The sequence below is a fragment of the Rhinatrema bivittatum genome, chromosome 1 (genome assembly GCF_901001135.1).
Source record: "Rhinatrema bivittatum chromosome 1, aRhiBiv1.1, whole genome shotgun sequence".
Lineage (NCBI taxonomy): Eukaryota > Metazoa > Chordata > Amphibia > Gymnophiona > Rhinatrematidae > Rhinatrema > Rhinatrema bivittatum.
Genome location: NC_042615.1, coordinates 433663649 through 433685571, shown reverse-complemented (window position 1 = coordinate 433685571; position 21923 = coordinate 433663649). Strand labels below are relative to the sequence as shown.

Here is a 21923-nt window from a genome sequence, read left to right as displayed (position 1 = left end):
CTTTTTTTTGGTTACCTATTCCTGCAGTGCACTCACTGTCTCCACTCCAGGTTTTCTGTATCACTGCCCAGGCTTTCTCTGGTAGCTGCACTCCTAGAATTGTAGTGCAAAGCAACTCGCTTGCTGCTGGAGAGCCATACCCTGCTCCAACACATAGCAACTCTGGCAGCTTGACTTGCAGGCCATGCCCTGTTCAACACATTCTCTCTGCACAACTGTTTCTCTTTTTTTTTCTTCTGTGAAAAGGGAAAAAATCCTGCTTCAGCAGCGCTAACTCACTTATAGCTCTGCCTTGACAAATGGAGCTGACCTCCTTACTTGCAATATATTTAAATCTACTTTTGCTGTCAGGCATTAAATACAGATGATTTTACACTTACTTTTGTTGTATCAGTTTCTGATATCCTCAATAAAAAAGTTTTGGAAAAAAAATACAGATTTTCAGCATTTAAATTCTTTGCTTCCCTGAGCCACTGCCTTTTAAACTGCTCAGTGCTCTGTGCACTCCTGTACTCTGTACCCTGTTTAGAGACACGCGTCCTCTTGCTCAATTCTCTGTGTTCTAATAGAAAAATTTGCAACTGCTTTACTTCTGTGTGCTCCCTGATCCACACCCTTTCAAAACTCTTCACAGTGCTCTGTATTTAAGCTGTGCCTCCAAATTCCTTCTTTGGTAGGCCACACACACACATTAAACTTTTCTTTTCTCCTGCCCCCTCCCTTGGAGTCTTGAGTTTCTGTCTGTGTTCAGCATAGAGAGAAATCCCTGAACTGACACCATATGTAAGATAGTCGAGCAAATCTTCATGCAACTTAAATTTTATTCTTCCATTCAACCATAAAAAACTGTGGACTGCCTATCTTCTGGCACTGTATGCTTCCATAAACATCAGTAGACTCCCTACCTTCTTCTAGAGATGTACTCTTACAATACCTTCTTGCAGAGAGGTATTGTTGTTTACAACATCAATTCGGAATTATTCGAAATACACTGCTTACGTCATCAGTTTAGTGTTATACAATTACTGTTCTTTTTATACCCAAACCTTCATCTCTCAACTTTATACAAACGTCTTTTATACATCCAAAAGTTGTTACAATTGTTGCAGTTGGGTACTGCTGTGGAATAGTGGACCCTTGGGCCGACCTACCACGAGAGGCGGGGTAGGCCGGGAGGTGGAGCCAAGGCTCAAAGTGTTCACCAGGTGACTGCCCGGGAACCAGGAACCCCCCAGGAGGAGCCCGTAGGGTCCTGGCCCCTTGGGACTTAGGTACCAGAGAGAGAGTCCAGTAACAGAGAACCAGGAAGTCCAATGGTAATAAGTCTAGCACAAGATCTTCACCCGGGTACCCAGAACCCCCCAGAAGGAGCCCATAGGGTCCTGGCCCCTTGGGACTTAGGTACCAGAGAGAGAGTCCAGTAACAGAGAACCAGGAAGTCCAATGGTAATTGAGTCTCTAAGTGAGCAGATGTGAGTAGGAGCAAGTAGAAACCTGGAGCGGGGTCTGCAGCCAGCAGGTGAAGGCAAGGCTGAAGGCTGAAGCAGGAACAGAGACGAGCCGGGATCCAAGGCAGGCGGCAACAGAGCGTGGTCAGGGACAAACCGGGGTCGAGGCAGGCAGCAGGCAGAGCGTAGTCAGGGACGAACCGGGGTCGAGGCAGGCGGCAGGCAGAGCGTAGTCAGGGACGAACCGGGGTCGAGGCAGGCGGCAGGCAGAGCGTAGTCAGGAACTCCAAGGTCAGCGGCAGGAACTCAGCAAGACGAAGCGCAACTCAGAACTACAAGACTGTAGTGAACCTCGTTGCAAGGCGATGAGGGAACGTCCGGACGCCGGTTAAATCTGTCTCAGAGCGTGACGTCATCAGCGCAGGCGGGGCTTGACTTCCGGGTTCTGGGCACTCAAAGTGGCCGTACTCGCGCGCGTGCGAGGCCGCGGTGAGAGAGACAGGCAAATGGCGGATGCCACATGGAGCTGAGCGCATCCTTGGGTCCAGGAGACCGCGGAGTGCGGCGTCCCCAGATGCGGAGGTAGGCGCTGGTCACGCGAAAGAGAGGGGAAGTGGTGCAGACCGCAACAACAATAAATCTATAACATTATTGATGACATTTTGTGTCTCTCCTGGAGATGCGGGGGCCTCCTGATCACAGCTAGTATAAGAACATAAGAACCCGACACCAGCAGGGTCCCTCCCACAGAATTCTTCCTGCCCATAGAGCTTTCTCCCTCTATGGCAGAGCTTTCCAAAGTGTGTGTCGCGACACTTTGGTGTGTCGCCTGAGGTGTGCCGGTGTGTCGCGCAAGCCCGGTGCACGTGACACACCGGCAAGTGGGAGCCAATGCGGCCGCCGGTGGAGCTCATCCCACTGGCGGCTGAGCACTGAAGAATCGCAGCCGGAAGATCGGTAAGGCCGCGGTGAGTTCACGTCACCACTGCCGAAGAAAAAGGGCACGTCTAAACGTGCAGGTGCTCCGCCTCCTTCCTGCCCATGCGGCCCCGGAAGAAAAATGTTGCCGGAGCCGCACGGGCAGGAAGGAGATGAAGCAGCCGCGTGCAGAAGAGGAGCCGCGTTGTTGCAGCGGGCGAGAAGAGGCCCGGTAGCAGGGGCCCCACTGCGGATCGGATCGGCCCGAGAAGATCAGGGCCGCTGCAGAGCCGATCCTGCAGCGACCCGTGAAGAGGAGGCCCAGAGGTAAGAGAGAGGCTGAGGGCCCGTAGAGTGCGTGTATGAGCTGAGTTGAGAGATTGGATGCCTGTATTAGCTGAGTTGAGAGATTGGGTGCCTGTATGAGCTGAGCTGAGTTGAGAGATTGGGTGCCTGTATGAGCTGAATTGAGAGATTGTGTGCGTGTATGAGATGAGTTGAGAGATTGGGTGCCTGTGTGAGTTGAGAGATTGGGTGTGGGAGTGAGGATCTCAATGTTTGCAGAGACGGCATGTGAGAGCCTGTGTGTGTGAGAGAGAGAGACAGCATGTGACAGTGAGAGCCTGTGCATGAGCAAGACAGCATGTGGGAGTGAGAGAGAGCCTGGGTGTGTGAGAGTCAGACAGCATGTGCCAGTGAGAGACTGTGTGTATGAATGATTGTATGAGAGAGAGCATGTGAGAGTGAGAGCCTGTGTGTGTGTGTGAAAGAGAGAGAAAGCATGTGAGAATGAGAACCTGACTGTATGTTTGAGGGAAGATAGATGGAGAGAAAAGAAATAGAAAAAAAGACAATATGAAATGAATTGGCAAAAAAATAAGAAAGGGGAGGTGGAACAAAAAAGCCTGGGACCAACCGATTAGAAAACTAAGATCAGACAGCAAAGGTAAAAAAAAAAAAAGAAATAAATTACTTTTTACTGATTGGCACATGTAATCTTTGTTAATGTCAAGAGTAGCACTTTCTCTATGCGGATCTCACAATGTACGAGATCAACATGGAGGAACTGGAAACCCACGGGGCCTGCACAGAGGAGGCAGCAGAATGGGCTTCAGTGCCAATAGCAGCAATCAGCGCCTCCCCAATAGCCATGCGGCATCAGTGGCAGCAGAGGAATGAGAGAGGCTCCGAGGTTGCTGGCAAAAGAAAGAGAGGGGGTCTGCCTTTAGTGTGTGCATGTGTATGAATGGGACTCTGCCTGGGGGTGTATGTGTGTGAATGCATGGGTGCCTGCCTGGGGGATGGTGAGGGAGTGGTGTGAAAATGAATGGGAGCCTGCCTGGGGAGTCAGTTTTAGTGTGTGAGAATGACTGGGAGCTTGCCTGGGTGTCTGTGTTTGTGTGAGAATGATTGGGAACTTGCCTGGGTGTGTGTGTTTGTGTGTATGTGAGGGAGCCAGAGAGAGTGTGTATGAGAAAATCCAGGGGAGTAAGAGTTTGTGTGTGGGGTATGTGTGGAGGGGGAGAGAGTGTCTTAGAGCCTGAGAGTGTGTCAGTGTCTGTGAGAGCGAGAGGTTATGGTGGGTATAAGAGCATGAATGTGTATGTATGTGAAAGTGTATGTGTGAGAGAGAATGGACATGTGAGTCTGTGTGAGAGAGGATAACCTCTGGGAAACTGTAAAAAATGTATATGATTTTAATTAATAGAAATTCTATTTATCAGTAGTTTTAAAATATTATTTTATTAGTATGGTTTTACTGTTATAATTGATGTTTTATGTTTCTTGATTTTGTTTGTTTTATGAGGAATGGTGGTTCTGTTTTTCCATTGTTAATACAGAGTCTGGCTTCTTGGAGTTTCCATTTCAGTTTTTGTCTAATTTGTGCTCCTTTATTTTGTATTCTGTATTTGGTGAGGGTCTGTCTCTGCTCTGTGTGTGTGACCATGATGAGAGATTCTGCTAGCATAGGGATCTATAGCAATCGGGTTTGTTTTGTTTCCTCAGTAGGTGGTGTATTGGTATTCTAGGACCCAGTGTAATATTTACCCATGCTTTTTCACAGGTAGGGTTATTGTTGTTTGAGTCCTTGGTGTTATTACTGTTATGTTACAATGGGATTGCAGTATAGATTTTGAGTGTCTTTTTTGCGAGGTTTTATTTTAGTTCACAATGTGCCTGGCAGTGGAAGGTGTTTGTGCTGCTGTTACTGTGAGGTGACACCAGCATTTGAAAATATCTTTTAGTATGATGAGCTGTAAGGGAAACATCCAAGCTCCATTGTTTGGGGGAATTTCAGTGGATGCACAGAGTTACAGAACTGGAGTTGCAGGATTTATATTGACATTCTGTCCCTTCCTATAAATTCCAGATTTCACTCTCATAGCCATATAGAATTAGTTGAATGAGGCTATCAAATAATTATATAGTGTGAAACTGGCCAGCTTTTTAAAATTATGCAGAAGACCCTTTGGACTTTTTTATTAACACCAAATATTCAAAAGCTGTGTTCATCCCATCAAGATCATATATCTCATTAAAGAGGTAAATTGAATAACACAATAACTTTGTTTTATTATTGTTACTCATAAATTAAAACAATAACATTAATCTTGGAATATTATATATTTTTAATATAAACGAAAGGTTTTCACAAGATATGTTGTGTCGTGAAACATTTTATTATGTATATATTTAAGGAAACATACATAAATTGTCGAAATACATTTCGTTCATTTAACCTTTAACCTCCGGTTTGCTTGTAGACTAATTACTGTGTCCCGAAATTATGTTTGTCTAAAAAGTGTGTCACCAACATGAAAAGTTTGGAAAGCTCTGCGCTATGGGTTTTAAGGTAGACCGGGTACCTATGCTGGTCCCTCACAGGTTAAGGCCACTTCTATTGTTGTGTAGCTCTCTAACAGGTCGATACTCTAAGGCCGCGGTAGAAAGAGTGCGGCAGTGCCTGGCGCACCCTCGTTCCCCGCACGCACAGTTCTCTTCACCTACCGCTCGATACTCTCTTCTAATTGCATGCAAATGCATGCCGCGTCTGCGAAGTGTTAGGGAAGCGTTAGGCCCGCGCAACCCATTTTACTGTATAGAGCGCCTATACAGTAACCTGGGTGCTCAGGCCTAACGCTTCACGGCCACGCTGGTATCTGTCATTTCAAATGTCATTTGAAATGACAGATACCAGGAAGTCGGGATTTCCATCCCCTCTCCCCTCCTCCCGAACCAAAAAAAAAAGTGAAAAAAAAAGTTGCGAGAGAGAGAGGGGAGAGGACGGCAATCCTATGCTCGGTGACTTACTTTTGCAGCCCCTCTCCGGACATTGTGGCTTCCCCCGTGCCAGTTCCCCCTCCCCTCCTCCCGAAGCAGGGCGCGAAAAGCGCGAAGCGACTTACTTTTGCAGCCCCCTCCGGACATCGGACGACCTCTCCTGCCTCCAGCTGGGGGGGGGGGGGGGCTGCGGCGCAAGGAGAGAAGACGCAACTTACTCCAGCCAGCCCCCACTTCGGCAGCTCCCCTTCGGCAGCCCCCCTACGGCGGAGACAGCAGTGTAAAGCGAGACGGACCTTCGGCGGAGACGGCACTGTAAAGCGAGACAGACCGCGGCGCAAGGAGAGGAGGAGAGAGAAGACGCAACTTACTCCAGGCAGCCCTCCTCCGGACAGCGGCTCCTCTGCCTCCCAGCTGCCGGCGAAGATAGATGCCCGAATGGGTAGGCCCCTCGTGCAATTTGACCTCAAGGCGTGACTATCTCTATTGCACTAGATTGCGGTATCTTTGTATAAAGAGCTTGGATGTCAGCAATCACTAACCAGTATTCATCTTCTATATACTGAGATTGAAAAATCTCATCCAGCATGAGTATTAAATGTGCTGAGTCCCTTATGTACGATGGAATTGTTAACACATAGGGTTGCAATAGGAGGTCTATGTACTGAGAAATAGGCTCAAATATTGATCCCCTCCCTGACACTATTGGACGGCCTGGGGGAGCCTCCAAAGACTTGTGTATTTTTGGCACAAAATAAATGACTGGCATTATTGGATACTCTTGATAAAGAAAGTAGTATAACTTACTACTTATCAATTTTCTATCCAAAGCTTGTTTTAATATTAGCTGTACCTGTTGTTGTATTTCATCTGATGGATCAATTTCTGATATTAAATAATTCTCCTCATTATTTAGTTGTCGATAAGCCTCTTCACAATATTTACAACGGTCCATGACCACCACCCGACCCCCTTTGTCTGCATTTTTTATAATAAGCGACGGATCTTGTCTCAATTCCTATACTGCTTACATGGAAAATTTTGTATAAGAGAAGCATTAATAAAGCATTGAAATATTAGAAATAGTTTCCTTTATGTGTAAGGATATATTATTGTATTAGGAAACGTAGTTCCTTCAGTGTTATTACACCATGGAGGTTACATTTACAGTTAATGTCATTTTATCTTATATATATTATTTTCCTAAATCATAGAATATAAGTATTCACTCTCAGACCAATGTAGGCTTGATGCTAGGAAACCTTACATAATGGTAAAAGAAAAAATGACTAAAATATGAAAAGCCAAGCTGCTATAGATCCCTAACCACAAACTAGATGCAGTACACTTACAGACCCTCATCAAATAAAGAATAAAGAGACCATAAAGTATAAATAGAAACGCACAGACAAAATCTGAACTGGAAACCACAACAAGCCAGACTCTGTACATTACAACATTCGAAAAACAGAAACATCAGCATGCCCCATAAAACATCAAATCACAAAATTAAGAAATATAAAACACCTGACAATATATTGACAAGGAATATTTTAAAACACCTGACAATAGAACATTCAATAATTAAACCTATATAAAAGTAGTTCCCAAAAATCAATGAAATAGTTACAAGAGCAGACACATAAATAATACCCAATTATTAAAACTAAGAAAGATAAAATAAATTCACCACTCTCCATACCTAGAAACATTTGATCTCCAGTCACCCTGAAATTGTCGTGGATTAGTTGGGGGAGGAGAGGGGTGCCCAAGATTTGCCCTTTCTCTCTCTCATATATACACACTAACACACATATGTTCATTCTCTTGTACATACATGCTCAACTCTTACATGCTCACACACACACACTCTGTTCCCCCTCTGTAGAGCACAAGTTGTGGCAGTTTCCACCTTTAGCCCACACAGCTGGCTCATACCCTCATGGGGTAGGAGCCAATGCCACCCCTGCTTTTTAAATCAGGGTACATAGGCTAATGCTGCTCTTGATTCTTCCCTCTCACTCACCCACTCCATTCCTTTTCCTCTTCCTCTTCCCTCTCACCCACTCACCCTCTTTTTCTTTCCTCCTTTCCCATTCTTTCGTTCCCCTTCCCCGCCCTCCCTCTCACTCATTCCTCTTCCCTTTTCTCTCACCCATTCCTCCTCCCTTTCATTTCCTTCCCTCCCCTCTCATCCCTTCCCTCTCATCCACTCTCCCTTCCTTCCCTTCCCTTTCACTGCCTGTCTCAGTATCTTCTGGCCTACCAGCACCTCTTTGGCATTGCCGTGGTTTTCTTCAGCCCATGGAGGGTTGGGACCCTGTGGGCACTTCATCACTGTGCTGCTTCAGTTCACTTTAGGTCTGCCCACATATGGTCTTCAGGTCTGCCATAAAAGTAGGAGGATTGTGGCCTTGGCAGTACATCAGGCAGCTTCCTTCTCAGCTGTCAGTGCCTGTTAATGTCATTCAAGTGCTGGCAACTGAGGAGAAGGAGTGGCTAGAGAAATTGCAAAGACCACAATACTCTTACTTTTTCAGCATGGAGAGTGAGTGAGGTGACTGGGACAGTCTCAGTATGTTTTGCATATTTGCAGTGGTACAGCCCATATGTAACTGAAACCTCAATTGTACTGGAGAATTGAATGTGAGAAAGGATAACATTTTTCTGTATAACACATCTACTTTCTGTGTAAGAACCCAGATATGCCCTGCATCATAATTCCTGAGAAAGCTCCAGGTTCAGTCACTTTGGCAACCCCGCCTCCTCTCAGATGCAGCATCTGAAAAAAGACCTTCTTGATTAGGTTCTTCACACTGCTGTTCTCCAGACCAGGATGTGCCTTGGATAGTGCCTATCATTTCAAGGATAGATTGTTGGCTAAGAAAACCTGCTAGGGTGGCATGGTCAAAGCTGATTAATGTGAACCCATTTAAGGAGATCTTTCTTAATTTGGATAAAATATGCAAAAGGTGAAGCTTTGTCCACAACTGGAAATGGACTTTTCCCAGCAAGATAAAAATTTACTTTCCTTATCTTCCCCCAGATCAGTTCAGACGCATTGGGGCAGATTTTAAAAGCCCTGCGCGCGCCGAGCCTATTTTACATAGGCCCGGCGACACGCGCAAGCCCCAGGACGCGCGTTTGTCCCGGGGCTTGAAAAAAGGGGCGGGGACATAGCCAGAGGCCTCCATAGGGCCTCTAGGCTGGGGGATTGCGCGCCGGCACTTGGCCGTTGCGCGCAACCTACGCCTGCCCAGAGGCAGGCGCAACTTTAAAAACAAAGGTCAGGGGGGAATTTAGGTAGGGCTAGGGGGCAGGTTAGGTAGGGGAAGGGAGGGGAAGGTGGGGGGCGGAGGGAACAGGGAAAGCCATCGTGGCTCCCCTAGGGCTTGGCGCACGCAAGGTGCACAAGTGTGCACCCCCTTGGGCGCGCCGACCCCAGATTTTATAACATGCGTGCAGCTGCGCGTGCATGTTATAAAATCGGGTGTAGTTTTATGCGCGCCGGGTTGCGTGCACAAATCTACGCCTGCACGTACCTCTTAAAATCCAGCCCATTGGTTTTTCTCCCCTACCAGCAGATGGAGACAGAAGAAAAGCCTGCTGTATCAGTGGTATAAGAGAATGTGCTACCTGCGGTAGCCCAGTATTCTCTGACTCCAGCAGATGGTAGAGATACAAAACCTGTAGTCATGGTAGGAGCTTAAATTGCTTCCAGAGGTGTTAGGTCCTGTTGTGGAGCCATTCCTCTGGTGGAGTAGGGGGTGAGCTTGAGGGGGGGGGTCAGTGGCCCTTGGCTGGCTTTGCCCTGCACCAGTAGAGGATTGTGATAGCCAGTGGCCTGGCTTCATTATGTCCTGCCCTTCTCTTCCTCTCACTCTGATTCCGGGCCTGCATGGGACAGATTCCTAAGGGAAGTATTCCTTTTCTGTTTAAGTTATTTTAACTGCTGCTGTTCTCTTAAAAAAAAAAAGGAAGGACCACAGGTGAGTGAAAGCTTCAGATTGCATTGCTCGTTGGCAAGGGAGATGGAGAGTGAATCAGCTGATCTGCACAGGCCTTGGGGCAACTGTCAGGTATTTTTTTATGCTGTTTTTAGAACCAGGGACTGTGCTGCTAAGGTCCATGGGGTTTTCCAGTGTGGCCTTTGATTTTTGCTATGTGAGACTTGCAGTATGGCAGCTCCCGTGGAGTGTGAGAAACACACAGCATGTGGAGAAAAGAAGACTAAATTGAAGGCTTCTGGCCTGTGTTGGTTGTGGGAAAGCCACTTCGGGAGCTGCAAGGACTGCTGTTGATGGGAAGAGAGCAATGGGACTCTACAGGCTGCAGACGCCAGTAGTTCTGAGTGTTCTGCAGCTCAGGTACCTCGGACATTTTCTGTTCTGTTCCCGTGGTGTAGGGGAATGAGAGGAAGGGATAAGATTCTCCAGCATTGTGAAGGAGCCTGGTGATGGTGCCCAGGAGGGCTTTGAAGGGGCTTTAGATTCTTCAGATGGGGGCATCTCATTCAAGTGAAGCCTTTTCAACAGAATTAGTTCTGTTAATGCACAAGGCTTTCCTGGCTAGGAAAGGAGCAGCTGCGAAATATCCCTGTCCCTTGGGGCATCCGCGGACAGCTAAGACACAGAAGGTAATCCCTCCTGAGGAGGTCAGGGTCCCAGCTCACCCCAACAAAAAGAAGTGGATCCCTGATCTGGATTTGGACCAGGATTATGCAGGCTTGAGGGTGGAAGGGGAAGGAGGGTCCTTCCCAGATTCCCCTGAGGATGAGGGTGAGGATGTGAATCCCCTGAGAGATTCCCCAGTGGTGGAAGGGTTGATCCTAAGGTGGTCCAGCTCTTCCATAAAGAATTACACATGATGAGTTCTCAGGTTCTGAAGGAACTTGGGCTTAAAAAATCAGTTGTGGAATATGAGCATGAAGGCAAGGATCCCATCATGGAGTGACTTAGGGGTCCCGCTAGGATATTCCCTTTCCATTGTATGGTCAAGGCCCTGAAATTCAGGGAGTGGGACACTCCTGAGGTGGGCTTGAAGGTTGGAAGGGCCATGGTGAAGCTTTACCCATTGCTGGAGGAGGCTTTGGATCTTTTGAAGTTATCTAAGTTGGATGGTTACAAAGACGACCACTATTCCAGTCATAGGGTGCACAACTCTTAAAGATCCTCAGGACCGTAAATTGGAGATACATCTTAAGAAGATGTGTGAAGTTTTAGCCTTAGGGATCTGGATAGTGGTATGTAGTAGTTTTATGGTTTGGGCCTGTTTGTGCTGGGTGTAGCAGATTCCAGTGGCGGAGTCCAAAGACTCTTTTATCTTCAAAAAAGTCAGAGCATTGTGAGGCTGGTTTGGCCTTCATAGTGGATGCTTTGTATGACTTGCTTCACATGTCAGCCAGAAATATGATGTCGGCGGTCTCAGCAGATTGCTTTGGTTGCATAATTGGGTGGTGAATGTGTGGTCCAAGTCAAAGCTGGGAACTTACCCCTTCATAGGCAAGCTGCTCTTTGGGGAAGGTTTAGAGCAGCTAGTGAAGCATCTAGGGGAGTCTAAGGGGCATAAATTGCTGGAGGATAAGCCCACAAGAGGCCGGAAATATTTTCCCAATAGGCAGAAGTTCTGGGAAGCTTGGCATTACTGTCCAGGAAAGAATTTCTCATTGCAGCAGCAATATCTGAACAGTACAGCCCTTTCAGGGGATGTGTAAGCCTGCTCAGGAAAGCTCAAGATCTGGTTCTGGAGGTTTTAAGGGAGCGCAATGAAACACACTTGTTCCACTCATCATATGAATACATCTTGAGGTCGCTTGAGCCAGTTTTACAAGGAGTGGACCATGGTAACATCAGACCAGTGGGTCTTGGCAGTCATAAGAGATGGTTACGCCTTAGAGTTTGTATGCCCAGTGAGGCATAGTTTCTCCATGCATGTCCAGCATCAAGAAGGCAGCAGTTCAATGCATGCTAGATCAACTTCTGCAGTTGGAAACAGTGGTGTTGGTGCCCCTGGAAGAATGGGGATGAAGAAGGTATTCACTCTGTTTCATGGTACCAAAGAAGATCTCTATAAGGTGACTGCATTCCTTTGGATACTTCATTTTTGGATGGAGACTCTATGTTCCATTATCACAATGGTCCAGAAGGGCGAATTCTTGGCATCTAATATATTTATAAATGATCTGGAATGGGATATGATGAGTTAGGTAATCAAATTTGTAAATGACACAAAATTATTCAGAGTTGTTAAATCACATACAGATTGTGATAAATTACAGGAGGACCTTGTGAGACTGGAAGATTAGATGTCCAAATGGCAGATTAAATTTAATGTGGACAGGTGCAACGTGATGCATGTAGGGAAAAATAACCCATGCCGTAGTTACACAATGGTGTAGATACACGATGTATTCCAATGAAGTGATTACAACCTTATTTCAGGCAAAGAAGGCATATGTGTGGGTGTGGAAGGTGTTTGAGGACTGGAATCTCAAGGCAGGAGTCTCTCTGCTTCGGGCCTTTATTTCCAGTATTCTTTAATTTTTGCAAAATGGCTTGCAGAAAGGTCTTGCACTGAGTTTGATTAGAGTACAAGTTGTGGCCTTAGCCTGCTTCCAGGCAAGCATGCACAGGGGTAGATTTTATAATGTGTGCTCATGTGTCCACAAGCCCAAGAACTTCATGTGATGGATGTGTGTAGGGTCCTCTTGCGCTATTTGAAGGTCACCAACAGCTTTCACAAGACTGATCATTTCTTCATGCTTTTATCGATATAACAAGGGGGAGAAGGCATTGAAAGCATCAATTTCCATGTGGATTAAGGAGGCTATTGCTTCTGCTTGCACAGGCAAGGAATGGTTCTGGAGGGGCTGCAGGCTCATTCCACTAGGCGCTGATTATGTCCTGGGCCGAGTGTGCAGGGCCATGACATAGTCTTTGTTACACACTTTTGCCAAGCATTACAGGCTGGAAGTTCAGGTGCTAGACTCAGCTGAGTTTGGAAAAAGAATGCTGTGAGTGGGTCTTTCAGGTTCCCATCCAGTTTAGGGAAGCTTGGGTACATCCCATGTATTTGGACAGATCTGCGGGATGATAAGGAAAGCAAAATTGGTTCTTACATGCTAATTTTCATTCCTTGAGTCCCACATATCAGTCATAAAGCCTGCCAAGTGTGGTTGAAGACCACTTTTTGTTTTTCTATGTGTGTATAAATGTCAGAAATTGCCTTGTTGTGGTGTTTGAAATCCTCTATATAAGGTGGTTACCCAGTTCAGGGTTACTTTTCCCCTGCTTATTCAAAAGTGGGGGGTTAATATTTGAAGAATTTTTTTTCTTGGCTTGAGTATAGATCATACTGAGCGACTGCAGTGGGACCCTGTCTTATGTACCACTAATACAGTAAAGCTTTTCTCTCTCTCTCCACTTGCTGGTAGGGGAGTAAAACCCATGCATCTGGACTGATCTGTGGGACTCAAAGAATGAAAGTTAGCAGGTAAGAACCAATTTTCCTTTCCTTTGCCTTATTCTTAGCAAAATTATAACAAAACACTTTATCACCAATTTCATACTCTCTAGATCTCTCTAGATCTCATCTTGGATCCCGGGAGCGGCATAGAGTGGCCAGAGGCCACGAGGGGAGGCCTGGGGCACCTGCCCCACTGGCAGCCACCGTGGGGGCTGGCACCGAGGTGCGGGAGTGAAAGGAGCCGGGCTCCGATGGCCTTCTCAATGCTGCCGTGGCGGCCCTGATGCCACGAATCAGGTAGGGGGTCGCGGCTGCGGCCACCTGCGGCCGAGAGGCACAACAGCTACTGGTCTCGCACACAGCAGGATGCTGCCAAGCCTATCTCGAAGCACCTTTCCTTAGGCACGAACAAGCCCAGCGTTCCCACATTTAAAGAGCCAGCAGCAGGAAAGCCCAGATGGCGCCTGATGATGACATCACTCCTCCAGACCTATAAAAGGCTACTGCCAGCATTCCCTCGCAGCCTCAGCAACAGGACCTCTACTCTAAGTAATGTGAGTTGCTCCAGCATCTTGTCTTCAGTTCCAGCATCTTGTTTTCTGTCTTCGCCTCCTTCCTGTGGTCCTCTTGTTCTTGTCCTTGCCTACCTGCCCTACCTATTCACCCCATCTCTCCACTCAGATACCCAGATTAAACTTAGTTTGACCTCAGATACACTTGATCTGCTGCCTGCCACCGACCATTGCCTGCCACCGACCACTGCCTGCCTCTGACCAATGCCCAGACATTGGATTTATCTGACGTCTGCCTACCTTTGACCCTGCTATCCAAGAACCTCCACTTTCACCATTAGCAGAGATCCCACCTAAGACCTGCCAGCCCCAGCACCCAAAGGCTCAACCCGTGAGGAAAGAGAACTGGTATAGGCGAAGCTCCAGCTAGGTCTCTGCTTTGTCTGAGTCCACCTGCTGATGGTGGGAATCTTCAGGTTGTGCCAATCCTGTCTCAGCCTCAGGGTCCATGAACGCAACAGGTTGCTGAGACCATTGGCCCAGGGGACTTGACTTCCTTGCAGGCTTGCTACTCTTGCAGCTCACAGGCTGCAAGAGTAGCAGCAAACCTTGGAGCTTCTAAGCACTTCCACAGATCGACTAGCCATCTGCCTGAACATTCTGACCAGTACCATGGTAGTGCCTTCATCCACACTGGCACTGCCTTCTCTTGAAACCACTAACTGACTGATCCCACAGTTACCAGGTCCAACCTGGTATGCCATGGACCCCAAGCGATGCCGGGGGTTTTCTAAATCAGTGTCATATGCATTCCAACTGCAAGCACTGTTATTCCCTGATGACCTGATGAAGACTATGTACATACTGTCTCTACTGGATGGCCCAGCTCTGGGGTTGGGCATCTCCCCTTTGGCAACAGGGAGATTCCCTCTTAATTTAAAACAGTTCACTGAACAATTCAGAGCCATCCTTGGCCATGCAGCAGCCATGGTGTCCGACCTGCTGCACCTTCATCAAGGCTTTAGGACCCTGACCTAATACACCACAGATTTTTGGACACTGGCTACTGAACTAAATTAGTGGGAAGACAGTTTGACTGCTATATTTCTTGAAGGTCTTGCGCCCAAGATTAAGGACGAGCTAACCGCCCAAGACCTTCCTATATCACTTGAGGAACTCCTTACTGGGAAAATTGATCACCTGTTACTGCCGAGAGCTCATGAGAAGGGTCCAGAATGAAGGACTATTGCACTGGCACCTCGCTTTCAGAATCCATTATCACCACTGCTTCATTTAGTTCTCCTCCAGAAGAACCCATGCAACTGGGACATTGTTGTTTAGTTCAGGAGGAGAGACTTCACCATAGGCAGCAGGGCTTATGCCTATATTGCACTTTCTGGGGGACACTTGGCTCATTGTCCTCTGATGTTAGGAAACCTCAATGCCTTGGGTCCTGTGGGGAGATGACCCTAGGCCTCACTGTTCCCGTTCCAAACTACAGGTACCTGTGACCTTAAGGCTGGGTTCCATGCTTCTCCACACAGGCTTTCATGGATTCTGGCTCTGAAGGGAACTTTATCTTGAAAGAACTTGTCGAGCAACTCTTAATTCCCACAGTCCAGATGACCTCACCATTAATCATCTCTTCCATCTACGGAGACCCCCTTCCAGGTCAAGTTACTCTGACTATAGTACCTGTGTCCATATGCTTCAGCCTTCCACATCTAGACAAGCTCAGTTTTACTTACCAGTGAATGGGACTTGGGTCGGAAATGCAAACCAGGATTTCCACTTTTATGGCCACAATGAATTCTTGGCTAAGTTCAAATAAACTTAACTTTGAATTTATCAAAGATCAAGATTATCAATGTCAATCAATGGCAACAAGATAAAAATTATTGACCAAGCAAGGAGCCTAGGAGTAATTATTGACTCAAAATTGTAATTCATTCCTCAAATTAGAGCAGTAGATAAATCTGGATTTTATAAACTATGATTACAATAACCAATGAAAGTCCTTTTGCTCAGTAGTCCAGGCTTTATTGACAGCACTGATTGCTGTAACAGTTTGTTTTTTAGGTCTCCCTACGTGTGCTATCAAGTCACTGCAGCTCTTACAGAATGCTACTGCCCACCTCATATCTAGCTGCCCAATTAGAGATCATATAACTCCGGTCTTGGTTAGTTTGCTTTGCATTAGTTTATCTGTTGCTTCCAGAATTAAATTAAAGATGGCCTGCTTGGTCTACAAGCTAAGAACTCGCATATTAGCACATGGATTTGATGATGCTGAACACTTATTGCCCATCGAGATCCTTATGCTCTTCGTATAGAACTTTGCTAGAGGTGCCTTCTATTAAGCAGGTTCATCTATCTGAAATTCAAAAATTGGCATTTTCAGTTGTAGGCCCAGATTTTTGAAATAGCCTACCAGATGGGATGGGATCAGTAACCTGCCTGAAAGCTTTTAAGAAACTTTTAAAAACTTTTCTCTTTGAAGAGGCATTTTATTAAGGATATTTTATCTTCCTTTGAACTTAATTGTTGTAATTTTTAAAAATCTATTCCCTGTATTTCGGTTGTTGTACTTTTGCCAAACTGCTTTTGATTTGATGTGATTTTATCATATTGTTTTTATTATTGTGAGGCTTGTTATTCATTTTATATGGTTTTAGCATGCTGTATTTATTCATGTATCTTTAATATACTGTATTTTTAATGTGTTGTTATGTATATGTGATTCTGAGCTGCCCCAGATAGGAGTGGCATATAAATAAAGTTAACCATAACCATAGCCATAAGTGGAGTGGGGGAGTAGCCTAGTGGTTAGAGCAGTGGGCTATGAACCAGGAGACTAGAATTCAAGTCCTGCATTGCTCCTTGTGACCTTGGGCAAGTCACTTTACCCTTCATTGCCTCAAGCACAAAGTTAGATTATAAGCCCTCTGGGGATAGGGAAATACCTACAGTACCTGAATGTAATCCACTTTGAAGTGCTGAAAAAAGTGGAATATAAATAAAATAACCATGTGATCTCCAGGGTCATCCATTCTATTATTTTGGGACTTCCCTGGCTCCAGCGGCATCAACCGCACTTCAACTGGTCCATCCTACAACTCGCTCAATGGAGCCCTGACTGCATGTATTCCTGCTTAGATCATAAAGAACTTCCTCACTCTGAGAGTGGCCACATTACATCCTGGTATTCCTCCACAATACGCAGGCTAACAAGATGCCCAAAGATGCTCCCAGCTGCTTCTTCCTCTAGGTGCGCGCGCACGCCTCTGCTAAAGATTTAAAGGGCCCACGGCAGGAAGTCGCCGCCGGCCCTTCCTTTGGACATCAGGGCACTGCCCTATAAAAACCTTCAGCAGACACTCCCCTGGCGACTTGGCAACAAATCGTCCGTGCTGCATTGTGGTGCTGCGTTAGTTCCTGTTGTTCCAGAGCCTGTTCCTGTCTTCCTTGTTCCGGTTCCCATGTTCCAAGTCCCCTTTCCTGTCTTCCAGCCTGGTTCCTGCTCCTGCTCCTGCCCTTCTCCTTCAGATGGATTCTCCTGGCTTGTCTTCGGACTGGACCTCACACTTCTCGCTTGCCGCCTGCCCCGGACTACAGATTGGACCTTATGCTTCTTGCTCGCCACCAGCCCCAGACTTCGGATTGGACCCCACACTTCTTGCTCGCCGCCTGCCTTGGACCCTTGGACCGGACCTAAGAACATAAGAACATGCCATACTGGGTCAGACCAAGGATCCATCAAGCCCAGTATCCTGTTTCCAACAGTGGCCAATCCAGGCCACAAGAACCTGGCAAGTACCCAAAAACTAAGTCTATTCCATGTTACAGTTGCTAGTAATAGCAGTGGCTATTTTCTTAGTCAACTTAATTAATAGCAGGTAATGGACTTCTCCTCCAAGAACTTATCCAATCCTTTTTTAAACACAGCTACACTAACTGCACTAACCACATCCTCTGGCAACAAATTCCAGAGTTTAATTGTGCGTTGAGTGAAAAAGAACTTTCTCCGATTAGTTTAAATGTGCCACATGCTAACTCATGGAGTGCCCCCTAGTCTTTCTATTATCTGAAAGAGTAAATAACCGATTCACATCTACCCGTTCTAGACCTCTCATGATCTTAAAGACCTCTATCATATCCCCCCTCAGCCGTCTCTTCTCCAAGCTGAACAGCCCTAACCTCTTTAGTCTTTCCTCATAGGGGAGCTGTTCCATTCCCCTTATCATTCTGGTTGCCCTTCTCTGTACCTTCTCCATTGCAATTATATCTTTTTTGAGATGTGGCGACCAGAATTGTACACAGTATTCAAGGTGCGGTCTCACCATGGAGCGATACAGAGCGATACAGAGGCATTATGACATTTTCTCGTCTCTTGTTTGCTGCCAGCCAGGACTCGGATCCTCCTTCATTGGAGCTTCATTACAGGGGCCCACCTAAGTCCAGCCGGTCCCCAGAACCCAAGGGCTCAACTTGTGGGGAACGGGGCTGGTAGTGGTGAAGTCTCAGCCACCGGCCCCTGTCGTCTGTCAGCCTCACCTCCTGAAGTTGGGAACCTGTGGTTGGTCTTCCTCCCAGGTGGCGTCAATCCCAACTCAGGTCAAGGGTCCACAACTCCAGTTGAGGTCACAACAGGACTATGGCCTGGAGGAAAATTCCAGGGATCCAGCATCCAAGATTTTGGACCACAATCTCTTGAGAGACTTTCATCGTTGATACCTCAAGAAACCCAAGGCCTTAGGGTGGGGGCCTAAGGGAGGGGGTATTGTTATGTTTTGTGGTCCTTGGGCAGGCACTGCAAACCATTGCACTCATCACCCAGCCTGTACCACCTCTTTTCACTTCTGACATGGCCTGCAGACTCTGGCCCTCCACACGGCTGGATACTAGGGATGAGCATTTGTTTTTAATGAAATAGACAATGGCAACAAAAGTAGCTATTTTGTCGTGTTTTGGGAGTGCCCTGAAATGAAAAAAAAAATTGATAACATTTCATGGAATTGACTCCAAAACAAGGGCAACATGAAATAACTACCTCCCGAACCATTATAAAAACGAAATTTGACAGTAAACGCCCCAAAATGAAAATGACACACAAAAAAAAAAAAGTGTACATCCCTTGGACTTATAATTTATGTGCTTTGTGTATGCATAAACCATGAGATAGGAGAAGAAAGAGCAGAGCACAGGAGATTTGTGTGCACAAAAATGCCCTCAATGCAGAAAAGATTTTTGTGCACTTAAATCTTATTGTAAGTACAGGTCCTGGAGACAGAAAATTCAGCTTCAGCTTCAGCCCAAAGAAGTTATCGTTCCATTGCTAAGAAAACATGCATTGGGGGATAATAACTAATGCATTAATTGACATGGAACTTCTAAGCAAAGGCACTAAGCAATATGCACAATTCTACACTCACATGTTTTTTTATTCACAAAACTCCTTCATCTTGGGAGAAAAGGATGCATACAAAAATGTGGGCATAGCTGGGAGAAACTGTGCTCTACTGACACCTTGTTATTACATCTGTTCCTGAGTAATTAGATTTGATACACATTATTGTATCCAGTTTGTTTGTGATAGCATTAGATGGTCCCTTAATATGGATTATGGCCTTGTGTTCATCACCCTTATTGTGCTTTAAGCTTCAGGGGTGAGATTCAATGTAGGTGGTCTTTCCCTCTCCTGGATCCCAGCATACATATCCTTCTCCAATTAAGCCAGGAGCTCAATCACCAGATCTCCAATCTCCTGGTTCCTTGCCTGCCTTTCCTCTTCACTTTGCTTCATGGCTTATCTTGCTCTGCTTTCATCTTCCTCTCTTGCACATTTATCTTTCACTGGTATCTCACCCATTTACTTCTCCCAGTTGTTCATCTTTCCACTAGTGCCCCTTGGCTGCTGAGGCACTCCCCTCCTGGGCTTCCTTTCTGGATGTCCTTCTCTTGTTAACACTTTTTTTGTTTGCATGATCTGTCCCCTGTTTTAAGATGTGTGACTTCCATTTTAGGGACTTCCATTTTATGATTTATCCTATTAAAGATCTAACAGTTTTATCAGCTGTTTTTTGTAACTTTGCCTTTGGTATTTTTGCTCTTTCTTCCAGTTTCTGGTGTGCTCTCTTTGCATAGCCAACAGTTTTAAATAGAGGGTTTTGGCCATAACAGTAGCAGTTCATTTTCTCCTTTTAATCTTTAGCTCACTTTAGATAATTCTCTTACTTTCTTAATTCGTTTTTATGGTCTATCTGTTGCTGCAGTGGATCCACCATTACCTATAGCTGAATCAGGGTTACCTGATTCAAATGAAAATTTGGCACTATCTCTACCACCATCACGAGCCCTAGTGCATAGACCAAGGGTGGGCACATAGTTTCCTGGGTGATACGCAGCCAATATGAATTTTTAATTTTGTTTCCTTACATACCTCAGCAATAAGTCAACCGGCTGATATGTGGTCTAGATCAATGGTTCCCAAACCTGCACCCCCAGCTGGTCAGGAGACTCCATATATGCAAATTTCATCTTATGCATATTCATTGCGGATATCCTGAAAACTCAACTGGCTGGGGGTCCCCCAGGACAGGTTTGGGAACCACTGGGGGAATTCTGTGCTACTGTGGAATGCAGAATTTCCACAGAATTCCCCCTTTCCACAGCATTCCCCCTTCATTTTGCAGAATCCAGGCCACACTGCCACTTCCAGGCTACTCCGCCGCACTGAATGCCATCACAGGCAGAATTGTGGCAATAATGGCTCTGTGAGCCTGACAGAAGAGGAAAGGGCAAAAACCAAAGGACTCCGTGATCCCCGGAAGCTCATGGAAGGCGCGTGGCAGGCTCGCGGGAGGCAACATGGCAGGGATCCGCCTCGCGGGAGGCAGCATGGTAGGAGTCAGGCTCGCGGGAGGCAGCACGACACTGGTCAGGCTAGTGGGAAGCAGTGCAGCTGTGATTACAGCTGAGCTCCGCGAACCTGCCTGAAGATTTGCGCAGGGGCCTTCATAGTTACCACTGACCAGGCAGCTAAGAGCTTGAAGACTCAAGAGTGGAGTGCAGCATATTATTACTGAACAGTATGTGAAAAAGAGGGCAATGGTCTGTAAATGTACGAGACGATGATACTCAAAGGGAGAAGCTGAATAAATGGTAGGTGGTGGTTGGGGAGAGAAGGTAAACAGGGACAGTAGCAGACGTCAAAGGAGAATTCATATTTCATTTTTTCTAGGCTGGGGGGTGGTGGAAGTATGAGGGGAGAGGAGATAAACAGGGACAGAAGCAGAAGTCAAAGGAGGATTCATATTTCCAATTGTTTTAGGTCAGAGGTCGGCACTAGACCGCTGAGCAGACAATGTCCAATGCCGCTACTGAATCAGGAAGCTAGCTCCAAGCCTCAGATGTGGCAGCAGAAGTCGTGTTTACCAAATGTCATCTCCTGCTGTGTGAGACCGACCCCACAGCAGCAGGAGATGACGTTTGGTTAAACTTAAATCCTGCTGTGCATGTGAGGCTTGGAGCTAGCTTCCTGATTCCGTAGCGGTGCTGGTCGTTGTCTGCTCAGCTGGCCAGTAGCATGCTGTGCTACAGGTCTGCCAACCTCTGGCCTAGAACAAATGGAAATATGAATCCTCCTTCGACCTCTGCTTCTGTCCCTGTTTACCTTCTCTCGCCCCACCCCCACTGCGGTGAAAGAGAGAGAGAGAGGAACCAGGGGCTGCCAGCAGACCTCATCCCACTGGCGTCTGAAGAAGAGGCCCCGGCCCAAGCCCCGAGACTGTATGTGTGAGCCTGTGTGTTTGTTGTGAGCTGGTGTGGGTGGGTAGGTGTTTGCCTGGGAGCCTCTGTGTGCATGTGATTGCATGGGGGGGGGGGGGGGGGGGGGGGGGGGGGGGGGAGAGAAAGAGTGTGTGTGTGAGAGAGATTGCATGTGTGTGAGAGATGGTATGAGAGATAAAGCATGTGTCTGTGATTTCATGGAAGAATGGGGTGGAAAGCTGGGACTATCCTTTTCTCCACTTATTTAATACCCTCTCTGGAAAGAAATGTTTCCTTACATTTTTACACCCGAGTCTACTCCTTTCGCCCTCATCCTATGATCCCTTGTTCCAGAGTCTTTTTTTTTTTCCTGTGAAAGAGACTTTTCTCCTGACAGGACCTGTGCATGATGGAAGCGTACTGTGAAGAATTCTCAAGGTTTGAGGAGCAGAGCAGAAGTCAAGAAGTCTGCTGACGTGATAAAAAGAAGTACCGAAGAAGCGAGTACTTCTTCTTACTAGCCACAAGAGAA

The 21923-nt window shown here is 46.5% G+C and overlaps 1 protein-coding gene across 2 annotated transcripts in view; it reads right to left on the bottom strand.

Annotated features, from left to right (window-relative positions):
- The window catches only part of LOC115092963 (zinc finger protein 567-like), a 1005854-nt gene that overhangs the window by 191248 nt on the left and 792683 nt on the right, over positions 1 to 21923 (bottom strand). The window lies entirely within an intron of this gene.